This window comes from Ailuropoda melanoleuca, chromosome X (genome assembly GCF_002007445.2).
Source record: "Ailuropoda melanoleuca isolate Jingjing chromosome X, ASM200744v2, whole genome shotgun sequence".
NCBI classification, from domain to species: domain Eukaryota; kingdom Metazoa; phylum Chordata; class Mammalia; order Carnivora; family Ursidae; genus Ailuropoda; species Ailuropoda melanoleuca.
In genome coordinates this window covers 58,055,479-58,076,709 of record NC_048238.1, presented here as the reverse complement: position 1 = coordinate 58,076,709, position 21,231 = coordinate 58,055,479, and the positions used below count along the sequence as shown (strand labels likewise).

General features: G+C 35.7%; 1 pseudogene; it reads left to right on the top strand.

Annotated features, from left to right (window-relative positions):
* Positions 1–21,231, top strand: part of LOC105242012 — a 23,709-nt pseudogene extending 2,478 nt beyond the window's left edge.

Here is a 21,231-nt window from a genome sequence, read left to right as displayed (position 1 = left end):
AATCAAGCCCCACATCAGGCTCCTCCACTGGGAGCCTGCTTCTTCCTCTCCCACTCCCCCTGCTTGTGTTCCCTCTCTCGCTGGCTGTCTCCCTCTCTCTGTCAAATAAATAAATAAAATCTTTAAAAAAAAGAAAGAAAAAGAAAAACAATGATCCAAATGACAGATTTCTAATTTGAAACCATGGAGGCCAAAAAAAATATCTTTGGGGAATACTCAGGTGATGTAAACAAAGTTGACATACTCTAAGATAATTGTTAAAGAAAGTTCTTCAATCACAAAGGAAATAATAACAGAAAAAAATTAATATCAAGAATAAAAAAAGAGGGGCACTTGTGTGGATCAGGTGGCTAAGCACAGGACTCTTGATTTTGGCTCAGGTCATTATCTCAGGGTCCTGAGATTTAGCCCTACATCAGGCTCCAAGCTTAGCACAGAGCCTGCTTGAGATCCTCTCTCTCCCTCTCCTTCTGCCCCTCCCTGCCTCTCAAAAACAAATAAATTAAATTTAAAAAAAAAAGAATAAAGAAAGAGGCCAGTCACAAAATGGGGAAAGAAAGCTATGGGGCAGGCCTGAGCCAGCTTTGGGGCAGGGACTAGGAAAGGGCATCTCCCTTCATCTCCCCTATGCTGGGCTGTGCTTCTGGGTCCCCAGGCTCCCCTTCAACCTGACCCCCTTCCTGCCATCCTTGCACTGAGTGTGGGATTCTGAAATCCTGCAACAAAATGGTGAGACCTAATGTGGCCTTCTGGAGTGACTGACACCCAAGTAAAATCTCTCTGTTTCTTTTGTGTTTCTCCCCTACCCCACTTTTTCCGACTGAGTATGTCAGCAGCCAGGACTTTTTCTCTGGGTCCCCTTCCAAAATGTGGCCACCACCATCATCAATCTCTACAAAGAAAGCATGGATACCCATCAGTGAAGCTTTGATATTGGAATTCAAATTGGCTATCAGCAGTGCATTAAGTATGTGTTGGTTTAGGTTAAAAAATGCAGAAGAACTATTTGTAGAGAGATTTGATCAGCTTCCTGTATGGAAAAGTTCCTCTACCACAAAACTCTAGAGCTCCCCCAAGACGGACTGTAGTGTCCCCTACCTGAGCTACTTCCATGGAAATCAGTTCATCTGTAGAGACTAATTTGCAACCCTTTTGGGAAAACATAGCTTTGCGTGGTCTTAATGGTACAACAGCTAGTATAAGCATGCATTTGAGTATCCCAAGCTCTCCTACACATATAAGCAATGGATGGAATGCTACTTGAAGGATAAATGGACTCCATGTTGTCTATTTGAACACTTTCATATCAGAAGAAACGGCACCCCACTTGGACAATGGTGGAACTGGAAGGTGTACCATGCACCTGGTTTCGATACAGTCACAGTGTGCAACTTCTAATGATTGGACTGTGCCCTGTTTTTGGTTTTCCAAGAAGTTTCATTTGGTTTTGGCTCAGGTCTTGATCTCAGGGTTGTGAGATTGAGCCCCATCTGGCTCTGCACTCAGCATGGAGTCCATTTGAGACTCTCCCTCCCTCTCCCTTTGCCCAACCCCAATCTCTAAAATAAATAGATAAATCTTTAAAAAGATAAATAAATAAATAAAACATGTATTACCAATTATTCTAAAACTGTGTTGGTAGATTAATAATGTATAGATATACTATGTAGGGCAATGATAGAACAAAACCAAAGAATGGGGCTATATTGAAACAAGGTTTTTATATACTATTGAAATCAAATTGACATTAATCTGTACTAATTTTTTTAAATTTTTAATTTTTTTAAATTCAATTTACTTAACATATAGTGTATTATTAGTTTTAGGGGTAGAATTTGGTGATTCATCAGTGCATATAATAACCAGTGCTCATTACGTCAAGTGCCCTCCTTAATGCCCATCCCCCAATTACCTCATCCCCCCACCCACCTCCCCTCCAGCAACCCTCAGTTTCTTATAGTTAAGAGTCTCTTATGGATTGCCTCCCTCTCTGTTTTTATCATATTTTATTTTTCCGTCCCTTCCTTGACATTCATCTGTTTTGTCTGATAAATACCATATGATTTTACTCATACATAGAATTTAAGAAACTAGGTTGTTCTAAGGTAAGTTTTTAGTTAAAATCCACAAGGAAACTTCTAAGAAAATAAACCTAAAACTGAAGTAAAATAAACAACAAAGGAATTGAAATGGTATACAATAAATTGCTTATGTAACACAGATGAAGTTAGAAATGGATGATTAGATATCAAAAGACATTAAGACAAATAGCAAAAGAGCAGATCCGTAATTACATTATATTTAATTACATTGAATATAAATGGATTAAACACTCAAATAACAAAGCAAAGATTGGTAGAGTGGATTAAAATAAACAACTGCATACTAACACATGCTATGTACAGAGACACACATTAGATTCAAAAACACAAATAGGGTGAAAGTAAAAATAAGTTAAAATAGATGCCATGAAAACAGTAATTAAAAGGGAGCTGGAAGGGCTATACTAATATCAGAAAAAATAGATTTTAGATATCAATTGCTATTAGAGGCAGAAAGAATTTTACATAACAATTAAAAAAACAATTTACTCAGGGAGACAAGGCAATTAAAAGCATATATGCACCTAAAAATATAGCTCTGAAATACATGAAATGAAAACTGACAGAAGTCAAAAGAGAGAGATAGATAATTCAGGAATAACAGTTGGAGACATGTAGCTTGTTTTCAATAACGGATAAAACAACATGCCAGAAGATCAAACACAGTATTCAAGATTTGAACCACACTATAAATCAACTAAATCAAACAGTAATAGAATATTCCATCCAATAACAGCAGAGTATACATTCTTCTCAAATAAACATGGGACATTCTTCAATATAAGAACTAGGAAGATCGGTAGGGGAAGAAAGAGGTAAAGAAAGGGGGGTAATCAGAAGGGGGAATGAAGCATGAGAGGCTATGGACTCTGAGAAACAAACTGAGGGCTTCAGAGGGGAGGGGTGTGGGGGAATGGGATAGACTGGTGATGGGTAGTAAGGAGGGCATGTATTGCATGGTGCACTGGGTGTTATACGCAACTAATGAATCATCGAACTTTACATCAGAAACCAGGGATGTACTGTATGGTGACTAACACAATATAATAAAAAAAATTAAAAAAAGGATAGAATATATTTTAAGCCATACAACCCTTGAAAACTTTAAAAGGATTAATATCACACAAAGTATATTTTCTGACTACAATGAAATGAAATTGGAAATGGATACAAGGAAGTATCAGCAAAATGGTAACAGGAATTTTGAGCACTCGTCTCCCCCTAGAAACATCAATTTGAACAAAGATTCATGGATAATAATACCTTCACAAGGACCAAAGATTCCAAGTGAGGGGTTACAACACCTGAATGAAGCACAGAGATAAGAAAAGACACACTGAGGAAAGTATGAATCACAGACTCACAGTACTCCCATCACCCTTCCACCAAGAGCCTTAGCAGGCCAGTGCAGAGAGAGACACCTACCCCATGCAGGAAGGAAGTGAAGTGAGTGCCCAAACTCACCACAGATGTCACAGTACCAGGCCAACTCCTTCAGCCTCAGGTGGTTCTCTGAGTGTGTCCCCAAAACTAGGCTTCCAGCTCACCCCAGTGTCTGTTGACTTCTGCAGCCTCAGGCACCTCCTGCAACCCCAGGCAGCATATTTGACATGAAGGCACCCAGTGAGATCCTAAAAATCCAGGCCCATATCTTCCATGATGCCTGCCAGTTCCAGTAACCTCAGGCAGTTTCCATAGCAACAAGCTCCTGGCAGGCCTAGGATCCTAAGGACACAGGTTCTCTTCAGCACCTGCTGGCTTCAGTGAGCCCAGGCATCTTCCACAGCTCCAGGCAGTTTCCTTGAACATGGTCAGATAGCCCCCACAAACTCAAGCTCCCAGAACAACCAGGAACCAGGTATCTCCCACAGCCCCAGTAAGCTTCCATGGTACCAGGTTCCTCATGAGATTTAGCAAACCCTGGTGGTCTCTGATCTACCCAGTGCCTGCTGCTTCCTGAAACTCCAAGCAGCATCTGTGGCCCAGGCTTTCAACAGACTCCTGCGATCTCAGGCTTCTGCTATATCCAAGTACCAGACAGCTCCCATGACCTAGGGTGTATCCTATGGCCCAGGTTCACAATAAGCCCCCATAAACCCATTCCAGTATTGTACCCAGCAGATTCAGATGCTGGGCCCTCCATGTAATTGATGGTCCCCAGCATGTAATTGACTCTGTGAACCCAGGATCCAGGATCACCCACACAGATATAGGACCCAAGCCCATTTTAACAGACTCAAGATCAGGCCTACTGCACTGAACCTAGACTCTGCCCACCCCCCAGATGCAGATACCAGACTCATTCCCATGTACCCAAACACCAAGCCTAACTATCTGCTGACCCAGACACCAGACTTGCAAGTTCAAAGACACAAGTAGCAAGGCCACCCATGGACACCACCAAGCAGCCCAATTGGAATCTCTAGACAGGCTGACTGTTGAAGAGTTTTGTCTGCCAAAACCAGTCTATAAAGACTGGAAGAGGTACTTACATTCTCAAGTGCACAGACACCAACACAAAACCACAAGGATCATGAATAATCAAGGAAATATAACAAAAGGAAACTAATAAAACATCAATGACAGACCCTAAAGAAACGGAGATCTATAAACTGTCTAAATAGAATTATGAATAATCTTAGAGAAACACAATGAACCATAAAAGGACATGAATAGAAACTGAATGAAATCTTCAAAATAATGCATGAGCTAAAGGATAATTTCAACAAAGAAATAGAAACCATTAAAAAACGAACAGAAATTCAAGAGATGAATACATAGAACTGAAGAATTTAATAGGGAACTTCAACAACAAACTTAAGCAATTAAAATAATTAGTGAACTAGAAGATGCAACATTTGAAATCATCCTGAGACAGAAGCAAAAAGAAAAAGGAATAAAAAGAATAAAGAAAAACTTTGTAAATTGTGGGGTATCATTACAAGAAACAATCTATGCATAATTGGAGTCAAACAAGAAGAGAGAGAGAAAGAGAGAAAAGAGCAGAAAGATTATTTAAACGAATAATGGCTGAGAATTTCACATATCTGGGGTAAGATTTGGACATTCAAGTTCAGGAAGCGAATAGGTCAGCCAAAATTTCAATCCCAAAAGATCTTCTCCAAGACACATTAAAATAAAACAGTATAAAATCAAAGAGAAAAATTTAAAAGCAGCAAGAAAAATTCTCATCTGTAAGGGAACCCCTTTAAGACAGAAACCATACTGGGAGATAAAATTGACAACCAAGAATACTTTGCCCAGCAAATTTATCTTTCAAGACTTTCCCAAACAAACACAAGCTAAGGAAGTTCAACACCACTAGACCTGCCTTACAAGAAAAGCTGAAAGGAGTTCTTCAAGCTAAAGTGAAAGGATGATAACTACTAACATGAAGACATTTAAAAATATAAAACACACTGGTAAAGGTAAGTATATAGTCAAATTCAGAATACTCTATTACTGTAATATAGTGGTATATTAATCACTTATCTCTACTATAAGATTTAAAAACAAAAGTATTAAAAATAAGTATAACTACAATAACATGTTAATGGATACACAATACAAAAAAAAGGTAAATTAGTCATCAAAAATATGGTGGAGGACTAAAAGAGTTTTTGTATGCAGTCAAAATTTAGTTACTGCTTAAAATAGACTATTTCATCTATAAGATATTTCATGTAGGCTTCATAATAATTAAAGCAAAAATGTGCATTAGGTACAAAAAAAGAGAAAGGGAAAGGAAGCAAAATATACTATAATTGAAAATCATCAATTCACAAAGAAGGGCAGCAAAAGTGGAAGAAAAGAACAAAAGAACTACAAAAAAAGCAGAGGAAAAATAAGATGATGCCATTCACACCTTTATCAATAATTACCTTAAATATAAATAGATTAAAATCTCCAGGGGTGCTTGGGTGGCTCACTTGGTTAAGTGCCTGTCTTCAGTTCAGGTCATGATCCCAAGGTCTGGGATCAAGCCCCATGTCTGGTTCTCTGTTCAGTGGGGAGCCTGCTTCTCCTTCCCTCTGCCTGCTACTCCCCCTGCTTGTGTGTGCACACTCGCTCTCTCTCTCTCACTCTCTCTGTCAAATAAACAAAATCTTTAAAAAATGGATTAAAACTCCAATCAAAAGGCATTTACTGGCTAAATAGATTAAAAACAAGACCTAACTATACGCTAGCTAAAAGAAACTGACTTCATAAGGATTGCATTGAATCTGTAAATTGCTTTGGGTAGCATAGACGTTTAAACTACATTTACACTACTAGGTATTTATCCAAAGGATACAAGCATAGTGATTCGAAGGGGCTCATTCAACACAATGTTTATAGTAGCAATGTCCACAATAGCCAAAATATGGAAAGAGCCCAGATGTCCATCAACAGATGAATGGATAAAGAAGATACGGTACACATATACAATGGAATATTACTCAGCCATCAAAAAGAATGAAATCTTGCTATTTGCAATGATGTGGATGGAACTAGAGGGTATTGTGCTGAGCAAAATAAGTCAGCCAGAGAAAGACAAATAACATACGATTTCATTCATATGTGAAATTTAATAAATAAAACAGATGAACATTAATGGAAGGAAAGGAAAAATAAAATAAGATAAAAACAGGGAGAGAAGCAAACCACGAGAGATTTTTAAGTATAAGACACAAACTGAGGGTTGCAGGAGGGGAGGTGGGTTGGGGGATGGGGTACCTGGGTGTTAGGCATTAAGGAGAGCACTTGATATAATGAGCGCTGGATGTTATATGCAACTGATGAATCATTAAACTCTACTTCTGAAACTAATAATACACTATATGTTAATTAATTGATCTTAAAGAAAAAAATAATAAATAAAACTAAAAAATAAAATAAATAAATTTAAAAAAACCAATTCACTTCAGCTCTGAGGACACACATAGGTTATAAGGACACACATAAGAAGAAGATACTGCTTGCAAATGGAAAATAAAAGAGAGATATAGTTATATATGACAACATAGACTTTTAGTCAAAAACTGTAACAAGAGACAGAAATGGTCTTTATGTAATGATATAGGCATCAGTTCATCAAGAGACTATAACAATTGTAAATATGTAAGCATACAACATCAGAGCACCTAAATATATTAAGCTAATACTAACAGATCTGAAGAAAGAAATGGAAAGCAATCAAATAATGGAATGCTTCAATACTCCGCTTTCAAAAATAAATGATCATCCAGGAAGAAAACCAATGAAGAAATGCTGATCTTGACGTCTACCTTAGATGAAATGGACCAAACAGACATATAGAGTACATTGCACCTAACAGTAATGAAATACACATCTTTGTTAGGCATACATGGAATATTCTCCAGGATAGATCATATATTAGGTTACAAAACAAGCCTTAGAAAATGTGAGAAGATTGAATTTATACCAAGTATCTCTTATGACCACATGTTATGAAACTAGAAATCAGTAACAAGATAAAAATGGGAAAATTCATAAATGTGTGGGAATTAACACAGTCCTAAGCAACCAATTCAAAAAATGAATAAAAAAGAAAGCTATTGAAACAACTAAAAATGGAAACAACATACCAAAGCATATGGAATACAGCAAGTGTATTTCTAGGAAGAAAGTTTATAGCAATAAACTCCTACATTGAGAAAAGAAATCATGAATAACCTGACATTACACCTCAAGAAACTAGAAAAAGAAGAAACTAAATCCAAAGTTAGCAGAATGAAGTAACAAAGATGAGAGCAAAATAAATGAAATAGAGGTAAAAAAATGCAATATAAATAGAAGAAACTAAATAGAGGGCTTTTTGTAAAGAAATAAAATTAATGACACTTCAGTTAGAATAAATAAGGAAAAACAGAGAAGATGCAAATAAATATAATCAGAAATAAAAGAGAAGACATTACAACTGACACCACCTAAATACAAATATTCATAAAAGACTACAATGAATGACTCTACACCAACAAATTGGACAACCTAGAAGAAGTGAATAAATTCCTAAATACATAAACCTGCCAAGACAGAATCATGAAGAAATAGAAAGTCAAAACAGAACAGTAGCAAGTAAGAAGATAGAATCTTTAATCAATAACCTGCCAACACAGAAAAGCCCAGGACCAGATGGTTTCATTTTGTGAAATCCTACAAAGGTGAATCTTACAAAGCATGTAAAGGAGAATTAATGACAATCCTTCTAAAAGTCTTCCAAAAAATTGAAAAAGAAGGAACACTCCCAAACTCATTTTGTTAGTCTAGAATTATCTAGTATCAAAGCCAGATGAGGATACTAAAAGAAAAGAATATACCTGATGAATATAGATCCAAAAATTCTCAACCATATACTAGCAAGCTGACTTCAACAGCACATTAAAAAGATCATATGCCATAATGAAGTGGAATTTAACCCTGGAATGCAGATATGATTCAATATACACAAAGCAATAAATGTGATATATCACATTAGTAAAATTTTAAAAAATATGATCATCTCAATCAATATAAAAATTATCTGATAAAATTCAACATCTGTTCGCAATGTCAATAAATTCTTATGGTGGGAATGTACCTCAAATTCTTCAACATAAGGAATGTACTTCACCGTATGTGACAAGCCCACAGCTAACATACTAAATGGCAAAAAATCAAAGCTTTTCCTCTAAGATCAGCAACAAGACAAGGGTGACCACTCTCATTACTTCTAATCATCTTAGTACTGGAAGTCTTAGCCAGAGCAATCAAAAAATTAAATAAATAAATGAATAAATAAATAAATAAATAAATAATGGCATCCAATTAAAAAGGAAACGGAAAATTATTTCTATTGCAGATGACATGATCTTATGTACAGAAAATCCTAAAGTTTCCAAAAAACTGTTAGAACTCATCAACAAATTCAGTAAATTTGCAGGGTGAAAATAAACATTCAGAATTAGTTTCATTTCTGGACATTAAAAACAAATCAGAAATTGAAATAAAGTAAACCATCCCATTTACAATAGCATTAATATGTTAAATAGGAATAAATTTAATTTTAGAGGTGAAAAATCTATATACTGAAAGTGCAAGGCTTTGATGAAAGAAATTGAAAAAGACACAAACAAATGGAAATATATTCCATGTTGATGGATCATAAGATTTAATATTATTAAATGTAGTAAAATATGCATTATTATCACAATCATTTATTTATTCATTGCAATGCCTATCAAAATTCCAATGTCATTCTTTACAAAAATAGAAAAAATGATCCAAAATTTCATATGGAACCACAAAAAATTCTCAAAGCCAAGCCAAAATAATCCCTAGAAAGAAAAACAAAGGAGAAAGAATCACACTTCCTGATTTCAAACAATATTAATCAAGAGAGTAGCATAAAAACTGATACATACACAAATGGACAAAATCAAGAGCCAAAAAAATAAACCTATGTATTTACAGTCAACTAATACTCAAGAACTGGGCCAAGAAAACATGTTTAAGAAAAAATAGTCTCTTCAATAAATGGTGACGGAAAAATTGGATATTTACAAGCAAAAGAGTGAAACTTGACCTCATTTTATATCACTCACAAAAAAAAAGTGACTTGATAAACAGTTAACTGTAAGACCTGAAACCACAAAATTAGAAGAAATGTAGGAAATAAACTTCTTGAGATTAGTCCTGGCAATGATTTTATGGATATGACAGTAAATTCATAAGCAACAGGAGAAAAAAGGAACAAGTGGGACTACATCAAACAAAAACATCTGCACACGCCACTGTGGAAAACAATATGAAGTTTCCTCAAAAATTAAAAAAAAACAGAACTACTCTGTGATCCAGTAATTGCACTACTGAGTATTTACCCAAAGAATACAAAAACACTAATTCAAAAAGTTACATGAACCCCTGTTATTTCAGCGTTATATACAATAGCCAAATTATGGAAGCAGCCCAAGCGTCCATTGATAGATAAATGGATAAAGAAGCTGTGATGTGTGTGTGTGTATCTCACAGAACATGAGAAAATATTTGCAAAGCATACATATGATAAGGGGTTAATATCCAAAATACATAAGGAACTCACAACTCAATACCAAAAATGTGAACAATCCAACTAAAATACTGGCAGAAGAATTCAGTAAACATTTTCTCAAAGAAGATGTATAAATGGACAAAAGGTATATGAAAAGATGCTCATCAGGAAAATGCAAGTGACAACCACAATGAAATATTACTTCACAGGTGTTTGAATGGCCCTTACGAAAAGCCAAGTGGTAACAAGTGTTGGTGAGAATATGGAGAAAAGGAAACCTTAAGCACTGTTGGTGGGCATGTACACTGGTACAGCCACTGTGGAAAGCAATATGGAAGTTCCTCAAAAAATAAAAAAATAAATAAATAAAAAGGAAACTACCATAAAATAAGTCAGACTGAGAAAGATAAATACCATACGACGCATTTATATATATAATCTATAAACATACACACACACAAATTCATAGATATGGGGAAGAGATTAGTGGTTGTTCAGGGGAAGGTGGTGGGCAAAATGTGTGAAGGAAGTCAAAAGGTACAAACAACTAGTTATAAATAAGCCATAGTGATGTAATGTACAGCATGGTGACTATAGTTAATACTGCGTTGCATACTTGAAAGTTACTGAGAGAGTAAATCTTAAAAGCTCTCATTAAAAGAAAAAATTTGTAGCTATATATGGTGATGGATATTAACTAGACTTATTGCAGTGATCATTTCACAATATATACAAATATCAAATCATTATACACTTGAGACTAATAGAATATTTTATTGGCATAAAAACTGACACATAGACCAATGGACAAAATTTGTTTATTAGCTAGCTAGCTAGCTATCTGCTAACTATCTATCTAGCTATCTATCATCTATTTATCATCTATATCTATCTAATAGCATGTTTCTCATCCTACTGTCTGTGACAAATGGATGGTCCTTTGGGGCATTATGCTAAATGAAATATCCTATAGGGAAAGACAAATAATGTATGCTCTCACTTATTGGTGGAATGTATAAAACCAAAGTGACAGAGAGTAGAATGGTGGTTGCCAGGGGCTAGGGGCTGGGCAAAATGGGAATATGTTGGTCAAAGGATACAAACTTATAGCTATAAGATGAATAAGTTTTGGAAATCTATGTACAACATGTGTTTACAATGAACAGTACTGCATGATATATTTATATATATATTTATATATTTCAAATTTCTTAAGAGAGTAAACCTTAAATGTTATCATTGTACACACTCGAAATACACACAATTATTTAAAGGGATGGAGGAGTTAACTAACTTTATTATGATAATCACCTATATTCACCACATCATATGCCTTAAATAATTTACATATGTGTCAGTAATATATTAGTACATCTGGAAAAAATTTATAAAAATTTATACTTAGATTTTACATTACTATTTAAAAGAAAAAAAAGCTGACAGATGAATCCCTTCCAGAGAATAATTGTTTAAATTCATCTACTCTGAATGGTGGTTGAAATTTTATAATATACAAGGGAAAAATATTTGGCACTTCATCTTTAAAAAGAATATTAAAGCCATACCCTTATTTTTTTTTATTTGAGTAAAGTCGATGCACAATGTTGCATTAGTTTCAGGAGTACAACATAGTGATTCAATTTTTCTATATGTTACACTATGCTCACAAGTGTAGGTACCATTTGTCACCATACAACACTATTACAATATCATTAACAATATCCCCTATGTTGTGCATTTTACATCCATGACTTACTTATTTCATAACTGGAAGCCTACATCTCCCATTCTGCATCACCTATTTTGCCCATCTCCCTACTTCTTCACCTTTGGCAATCATCAATTTGTTCTCTGTATTTATAGGTCTATTCTCCTTTGTTTCTTTGTCTATTCATTTGTTCTGTTTTTTAGATACCACATATGAGTGAAATCATATAATATTTGCCTGTCTCATCTGACTTATTTTACGTAGGTAAAATTTCTGCTGTTTTAAATAGTGAAACCTCACCCTTTTTATGGCTACATAATATTCCATTGTGAGTGTGTGTGTGTGTGCACGTGTGTGTGTATCACTTCTTTATTTATTCATCTATTGATGAATACTTACATTGGCTCTATATCATGGCAATTGTAAATAAAGCTGCAATGAACACAGAGGTCCATACATCTTTTTAAATTAGTGCTTTCATTTTCTTTGGGGGAATATCCAGTAGTGGAATTATTGGATCATATTGTAGTTCTGTCTTTAATTTTTTTTAGGAATTTCTATACTCTTTTCCACAGTGGCTATATCAATTTAAATTGCCACCAGCAGGGCAGGAGGTTCTTTTTTTCTCCACTCCACATCACTACCAACACTTGTTATTTCTTTTTGAGTTTAGCCATTCTGACAAGTGTTAGTTATCTCACTGTGGTTTTGATTTGCATTTTCCTGATGATGAGTGATGTTGAACATCTTTTCATGTGTCTGTTGGCCATTTGTACGTCTTTGGAGAAATGTCTGTTCATGTCTTGTTCCCAGTTTTTAATTGGATTATTTGGCTTTTTTTGGCTTTGAGTTGCATAAGTTCTTTTTACATTTTGGATATTGACCCCTTATCACATATATCACTTGAAAATATTTTCTCCCATTCAATAGATTTCCTTTTTGTTTTGTTCATGGTTTCTTTCACTGTGCAAAAGCTTTTTATTTTTATATAGTCCCTATAGTTGAATTTTGCTTTTGTTTTCCTTGCCTGGGGAGACATATCTAGAAAGATGTTGCTGTGGCCAATGTCAGAGAAATTACTGACTGTGCTCTTCTCTAAAATTTTTATAGTTTCAAGTCTCACATTTAGGTTTTAACCCATTTTGAGGTGTTCTTTTTTTTTATGGTGTAAGAAAGTGGTCCAGTTTCACTCTTTTGCGTGTTGCTGTCCAGTTTTCCCAACACAATTTGTTGAAGAGACTTTTTCCTAATTGTATATTTTTGCTTCCTTTGTCATAGATTAACTGATTATATAAGTTTGGCTTTATTTCTTGGCTCTCTATTCTATTGGACTATATGTCTGTTTTGTGCCAGCACAATTCTGATTTGATTACTACAGCTTTGTAATATATCTTGAAATCTGGAATTGTGATACCTTTAGTTTTGTTCTTTCTCAAGATTGCTTTGGCTATTTGGGTTATTTTGCAGTTCCATACTGACTTTAAGATTATTTTTTGTAGTTCTGTGAAGAAGCTCTACATTTAAACATTCAAAATAAATAATAAAAATATGTTTTTTAAATTAATGTTTATATGCATGAATGTAAATACATACTCCTAAATAACAAATGGGTCACAGAGAAAATCACAAAAGAAACTAAAAAAATATTTTAAAATGAATGAAAATGAAATCACAACATATGAGAACTTTTTGACCAAAAATGAAATGGTCCTTAGAGGGTAATTTATAGATATAAGGACATATATTTAAGGAAAGGAAAGATCTCATATCAAGTACTGAAACTCCCACCTTAGGAAACTAAAAATAAAAGGAAAACTAAACCCCAAGCAAGCAGAAGAAAATTAATGAAAGATCATAAATTAATAAGACAGAGAATAGAAAAGAATGGAAAACATCAATGAAACCAAAGCTGATTCCTTGAAAAGATCAGAAAGCTGAAAAAAAAATAGTGAGAGAGAGAAAGAAAGAAATACAGCTCAAATTACTAAAATCAGGATTGAAAGGAAGGATACAATGACTGACTTAGTAGAAATATGTTTACAAGACATATTCTGAACAAATGTTTGCCAACAAATTAACGACATAGATGAAGTGAATACATTTATTAAATAACACAAACTACTGAAATGGAATTTTTAAAAAATTGAAAAACTGAACAGACCTACAATTAAAGAGATTCAATTAGTTATCATAAAACTTCCCACAAAGAAAAATTCCAGACCCCAATGACTTTACAAGTAAATTATACTATACTTTTAAAAGAAGAATTAACACAAATCATTCAGAAACTCTTCCAAAAATATATGAGAGAACATTTCCCAGTATCAAAGCCATTCAAATAATCACAAAAAATGACAGACCAATATTCCTACAAATATAGATGTCAAATCCCTCACTAAAACACTTTCTAACTGAATTCAGCAATATAAAAAAGAACCATATAACATGACCAAAGTTGGTTTAACATCTGAAAGTCAATCAATGTAAAACATTATATTAACAGAAGAAAACCAAAACTCCATTACTGTCTCATTAAAGGTGAAAAAAAAGTATTTAATAAAATCTAACACCCTCTCATGATGAAAAATACTCAACACGTCAGGAATAAAATGGCACTTCCTCAACCAGGTAAAGGGCTTCTCTGAAAAATCCACAGCTGATATTATGCTTAACGATTAAAACCAAATGCTTTCTACTTAACTAAGGAACAAGAAAATATCCACTCTCACTACTCCTTTTAAATATTTTACTGGAGGTTATAGCCAGTAGAATTGGGTAAGAAAAGAAAGGAAGCACAATTATCTATTTGCAGATGACATGATCTTATACATAGAAAATCCTAAGTAATCCTCTAAAAAATCTTTTTCAAGTAATAAATAAGTTCAGCAAGGCTGCAAGATACAGGTCAATACACACAAAAAAATCTATTGTATTTCAATACACTAACAATGAACAGTCTAAATATGAAGTTACGAAAGCAATATCATTTACAATAGCATCGAGCAGAATAAAATACTTAGAATAGAATTAACCAAAGATTTGCAAAACTTGTAAAGGAAAATTACTAAACATTGTTGAAATAAAGAAGACCAAAATAAATGCAATGACATACCATGCTTGTGAATTGTAAGACCATAGTGTTAACATGGCAATACTCTCAATCTGTAGATTAATACAATGCCTATCCAAACCTTAGCTGGCTTATTTTCAGAACTTTACAATCAAGATCTAAGTTTACATGGAAATGCAAAGAACTTAGAGCACCAAAACAGGCTTAGAGTAGAAGAAAAAAAAAGGAGGAACTCACACTTCCTGATTTCAAAACTTACTACAAATTTACAGTGATCAAGCCAATGTGACACTAACATAATGATAGTATAGACCAGTGGAATATTATTTAGAATCCAGAAATACACCCTTATGTTTAGGGTTAGCTAATTTTCAACAAAAGTACCAAGAAAGTGCAAAGAGAAAGGAATAGACTTTTCAACCAATAGTGCTAGGAAAATTAGATATTTACGTGGAAAAGAATGAAGTTGGTAGCTATAAAGATTTTGTGTGACAATTTGGCTAGGCTACAGGGCCCAGTTACTCAGTCAAACATTAATGTAAGTTTTTCTTTTTTTTTTTTAAAGATTTTATTTATTTATTTATTTGACAGAGATAGAGACAGCCAGCGAGAGAGGGAACACAAGCAGGGGGAGTGGGAGAGGAAGAAGCAGGCTCATAGCAGAGGAGCCTGATGTGGGGCCCGATCCCACAACGCCGGGATCATGCCCTGAGCCGAAGGCAGACGCTTAACCGCTGTGCCACCCAGGCGCCCCTAATGTAAGTTTTTCTGTAAACGTATTTTGTAGAAGTGATTAAAATCCATAATCTGTTGACTTTAAGTAATGGGGGTTGTTTTAAAAAATCTGGGAGGTCTTGATTCAATCAATGGAAAGGCCTTCAGAATATAGTGGAGTCTTCTTTAAAGAAAAAATTCTTCTTATGGACAGCAGCTTCCGTCTGTGTTCAAGCCCACCCTTTCTGATACTCGATCTATGGATTTCAGATTTCCCTAGCCAATCCCACGAACACATAAATAATTCCTTGCAATATAGCAATATAGGGAGCAGGTTACAACACTTAATTGCCAAACACAGATGGGTATGTTTAACATAATGGAAGTAGAGCTAATTCAGGAATAAGAATAGGTTGGCTCACAGGAACACATGGTATTGGGTATGGTGTCTCCAGAAAAGAAATAGATGGTCAGTCTACTCAATTCTTTCTTGATCTACATTGGCCTAGAACTAAAAAAATTCTAGGCCTAGTAAACAGAAGCCCAACTTAAACCACAAAACCAGAGTGTGAGGGCCCTACAATGAACTCCTAGACTTGAATCTATTTATAAACCCAGAATTCTTTAAATTAAGAAGAGAGCAGTTCCCCTTGAGGAACGACTTTTCTAAACTGCTAAAAATGCGTACTGTTAGTTTTCCTCCCAGTCTGTCCCAAAGGAATATATGGCCATTTTTAAGTCTGTGAATTGGAGAAAGGAAATAATCAGACGTTTTAGGAACTTTTATACACTGGCTCTGAAATGACGCTAATTTGAGGATATTCAAAATGTCACTGTGGTCTAACAGTCAGAATAAGGAATTATTGAAGTCAGGTGACTGATGGAATTTTAACTTCGGTCTGTCTCACAGTAGGATCAGTAGGTCCCTGAATCCATCCTGTAGTTATTTTCCCAGTTCTAGAGTGTATAACTGGAATAAATATACTCAGCAACTGGCAGTATCTCCACATTGGTTCCTCGATTTGGGGAGTAGGAAAAGCCACGTGAAAGCCACTAGAACTGCCTCTACCTACAAAAATGGTAAACCAAAAAGAATATCACGTTCTTGGAGGGATTGAAGAGATTAGTGCCACATGGATTTGAAAGATGTAGGAGGAATGATTCCCACCACATCCCCATTTAACTCATCTGGTCTGTGAGGACAAGAGATGTATCTTGGTGAATGATAGTGGTAGCCCTGTTTGCTTGAGCTTCTCTTGGTCTAGCAAATGCTTTTTTCTTGATACCTTCTAGTAAAGACTATTGGAATCAGTTTGCTTTCAGGTGTCAAGGTCAACAATACACCTTCACTGCCCTATCTCAGGGACATATCAACTCCAACTTTGACATAATTTAGTCCACAAGGACATTTTTTTGGCTTCTTATTTAAATTCAATTTAGTTAACATATAGAGCATTATTAGTTTCAGGGATAGAATTTAGTGATTCATCAGTTGTATATAACACCCAGTGCTCATTATATCAAGTGGCCTCCTTCTGTTTAAATTTTTTTATTATGTTATGTTAGTCGCCATACAGTACATCATTAGTTTTTGAAGTAGTGTTCCATGATTCATTGTTTGTGTATAACACCCAGTGCTCCATGCAATACGTGCCCTCCTTAATACCCATCACCGGCCTATCCCAATCCCCCGCCCCCTCCCCTCCGAAGCCCTCAGTTTGTTTCCCAGAGTCCATAGCCTCTACTGGTTCATTTCTCCTTTCTGTTTACCCCCCTTCATTCTTCCCTTCCTTCTCCTACTGATCTCCCTGCTATTCCTTATGTTCCATAAATGAGTGAAACCATATGATAATTGCCTTTCTCTGCTTGACTTATTTCACTATCAAGTGCCCTTCTTAATGCCCATCACCCAATTACCCCATCCTCCTACCCACCTCCCCTCCAGCAACCTCTGTTTAATCCCTATATTTAAGAGTCTGTTATAGTTTCCCTCCCTCTCTGTTTTATTTTATTATTCCTTCCTTTCCCCTACGTTCATCTGTTTTGTTTCTTAAATTCCACATATTAGTAAAATCATGTGGTATTTGTCTTTCTCTGACTGATTTATTTAGTCCACAAAGACTTTGATCACCTTTCCCTTGCACAAGATTAGGGATGTCTGGGGTGCCTGGGTGACTCAGTCTTTAAGCGTCTGCCTTCGGCTTGGGGCATGATCCCAGGGTCCCGGGATTGAGCCTTGCATCAGGCTCCCTACTCTGCTGGGAGTCTGTTTCTTCCTCTCCCACTCCCCCTGCTTGTGTTCCCTCTTTCGCTGGCTGTCTCTCTTTCTGTCAAATAAATAAACAAAATCTTAAAAAAATATTAGGGATGTCATGCTGGTGCATCACGTTGATGATATTATGCTGATTGGATTTGGTAAGTAAGAAGTAAAAACTGCTCTAGGCATATCAGTAAGACCTTTGCTTGTGGGGAAGTGGAAAATAAATCTCTTAAAAAACTAAAGCTTTCTACTTCAGTGACATTTCTAGGGGTCTAATGGGCTTGGTCATGTTGAAATAGCCCTTCTAAAGTGAAGGATACATTGATATATCTGGTCCCTACTACCACCACACACACACACACACACACACACACACGCACACGCATCCGCACACACACACAAGATACAACATCTAATTGCTTTGTTGAATTTTGGAGGCAAAATTTTCTGCATTTGAGTGTGCTACTCCAACCCATTTACTCAGTGACCCAAAAAGTTTCTAGTTTTGAGTGAGGCCAAGAACAAGAAAAGACTCTGCAACAAGCCCACACTGCCATGCAAGCTGCTCTGTCACTTAGGTTATACAGTTAAGCAGATCAGGTGGAGGTTAAAGTGTCAGTGGAAGATAGAGATGCTGTGTGGAGCCTTTGGAGGGTTTCTGTAAATGAATCACAGTAGCACCCTTTAAATCTGAAGCAAAATTCTGTCATTCTCTGTAGATAAATACTCCCCTTTTGAGAAACACCCCCCCCTTTCTTGCTACTAGGACTTAGTAGAGACTGAATACTTCTCCATGGACCACCAAGTTACCATGCAACCTGGACAGCCAGTCATAAATTAGTGCCATAAATTTTATCATGCACAGAAACATTACATCATCAAATGAAAGTGGTATATAAGAGACCAAGCTCAAATAGGTCATGAAGGCACAAGTAAGTTGCATGGGGAATGCCCAAATTCCCATGGCCCTGTTATATTATCTTCTTTCTCACATCCCACACCTCTGGTCTCATTAAGATTTTTCTATAACCAATCAGGCTGAGGAAGAGAAAACTCAGGCTTGGTTTACAAGTGATTCTGCATATGTAGGTTCCACCCAAAGTGAACAGCTGAAGCATTATATACCTTTTCTGAGATATATCCTGAAGGATTATAACGGAAATAAACCCTATCCATGAGCAGAACTCAAACTGTGGACCTGGTTATTCATTTTCCACAGAAGGGAAAGTGGTCAGAGGTGAGTATATATCTCTATTCAGATGTTGTGGTCAATGGTTTTGATGACTAGTCAGGGATTCAGAAAAAACATAATTGGAAAATTGGTGGCAATGAGGTATGGGAAGAGATACCTGCATAGAACTCTCTAAATGGGTAAAGAATGTGAAGATATTTAAGTCTCATATGAATGTTCCCTGAAGGATGACCTCAGCGGGGGAAGGTTTTAATAATCAAAGGGATAAGATGACAGAGTTTGTCAACTTCTTTCACCAGCCACACCTGTCATTGCACAATAAGCTCATAAACAAAATGGCCATGGTGGTAAGAATTGAGGTTATGCCTGGAATCAACAACATGTGTTTCCAATCCCTAAGGCTGACCTGGCTAGTACTAAGTGCCCAATATTCCAGCAACAGGAAGCAAGGTTGAATGCTTGATATGGCATCATTACCAGGGGTGATCTGCCAACGAGCTGGTGGCAGGTTTATTATATTGGACAACTTATTTCATGGATGAAGAAAGACTTTCTTTTTGCTTGAATAGACACATTAGATATGGATTTGCCCTCCCTGCTTACAATGCTTCCGTCAAGGCTATCATCTTTGTACTTACAGAATACCTTATCCATGTCATGTTATTCCACACAGCATTGCTTCTTAGCAAAGAACTCACCTCACAACAAAATTAAGTGGAGCAATGGGTCCATGCTTATGAAACTCACTATTCTCACCATGTTTCCCATCATGCTAATGCAGTTGGTTTGATGACCTTTTGAAGTGACAATATCTCTCCAGGAGGCTATAAGTGTTCCAAATCAGTTTCCTGTCAGTTTCTTCCATAGCCAGGATTATAGGTCCTACAGTCAAGGACCATTTTCATTATTACTTGCAGTAATAAACTAGCAAAAATTTTACCTCCCATCCATGCAACTTTAAGCTCTTCTGGTTTAGAGGGCTTACTCCAAAGAGAATAATGATTCCAGAAGAAGATACAACAATGATTCCACTAAACTGAAAGTTCAGACTGCCACTAGGCCACTTTGAGATCCTCATGTCTCTGCATCAAGAAGCAAAGAAGAGAATTACTGTATGACTAGAATAATGGATCCTAATTAACAAAGGGAAATTGGTTGCTACTACATTATGCAAGTAAGGAAGAGTATATGGGGCTAAGAAACTTTGTATCTTTATTACAGGAGATAGTTTAGAGAGTCTTTTAGTACTATCATGTCCAGTGAGTAAAGTCAATGGAAGTCTATAACAACCAAACTCAAGTAGAACTGCTAAAGGCCTAGAACATTCAAGAATATATTTTTGAGTTCTCTAGCAAAGAACTATGACAAGATGGAGTGCTTCCTGAGAAAAAGAGGAATATAAAATGGATAGTGAAAGAAGGCAGTTAAAAACACCAGTTGAGTAAATAATCAGTTGCAGAAATGAGGACTGTAATAGTTACAAATATTCCTCCTTATATTGCTATGAATATTTGTATGTGTGTATGTATATCTACTACACTATATGTCTTTTTTCTTCTCTCTTTATCCCCTTATCATCTAACATAAGATGTAGTAATAATAGTTATTTTATTATCACAGTATATAAGTTATAGAATATCAAAATTTAGGAGTATATATTACCAAAGGACCTTGCATTCTCTTATGGAGAAAGTGTTAGTGTGTTTTGAGTTGTACCCAAGATAGTGGTATCATGTTACATGAAAGTATGAATTTATTGCTGTCTCTATTTGAATATTAAATATGGTTTAAGAAGATGTGTACAGGTGCCAAGTAGACAAGTGGTAGAATGTGATGTTCTTTTTTGTGTATCAGCTTGGATGGACTACAGTTCCAATTACTCAGACACTAATGTAAGTGTTGCTGTACAGTTGTTTTACATACATAATTAAAATTTATACCCCATTTACTTTAGATTAAAGAGATTATGTTAGATAATCTGGATGTACTTAATTCAATAGTTGAAAGGCCTTAACAGCAGAGTTGAGACTTTCCTAAAGAAGAAATTCCACATGTGGACAGCAGCTTCAGCTTATACCAAAGAGCACCAGCCTATTCCTCCTGTTAGCCTGCTTTACCGCTTTTGGACTTGCCTAGCCAGGCTCCACAATGTGTAA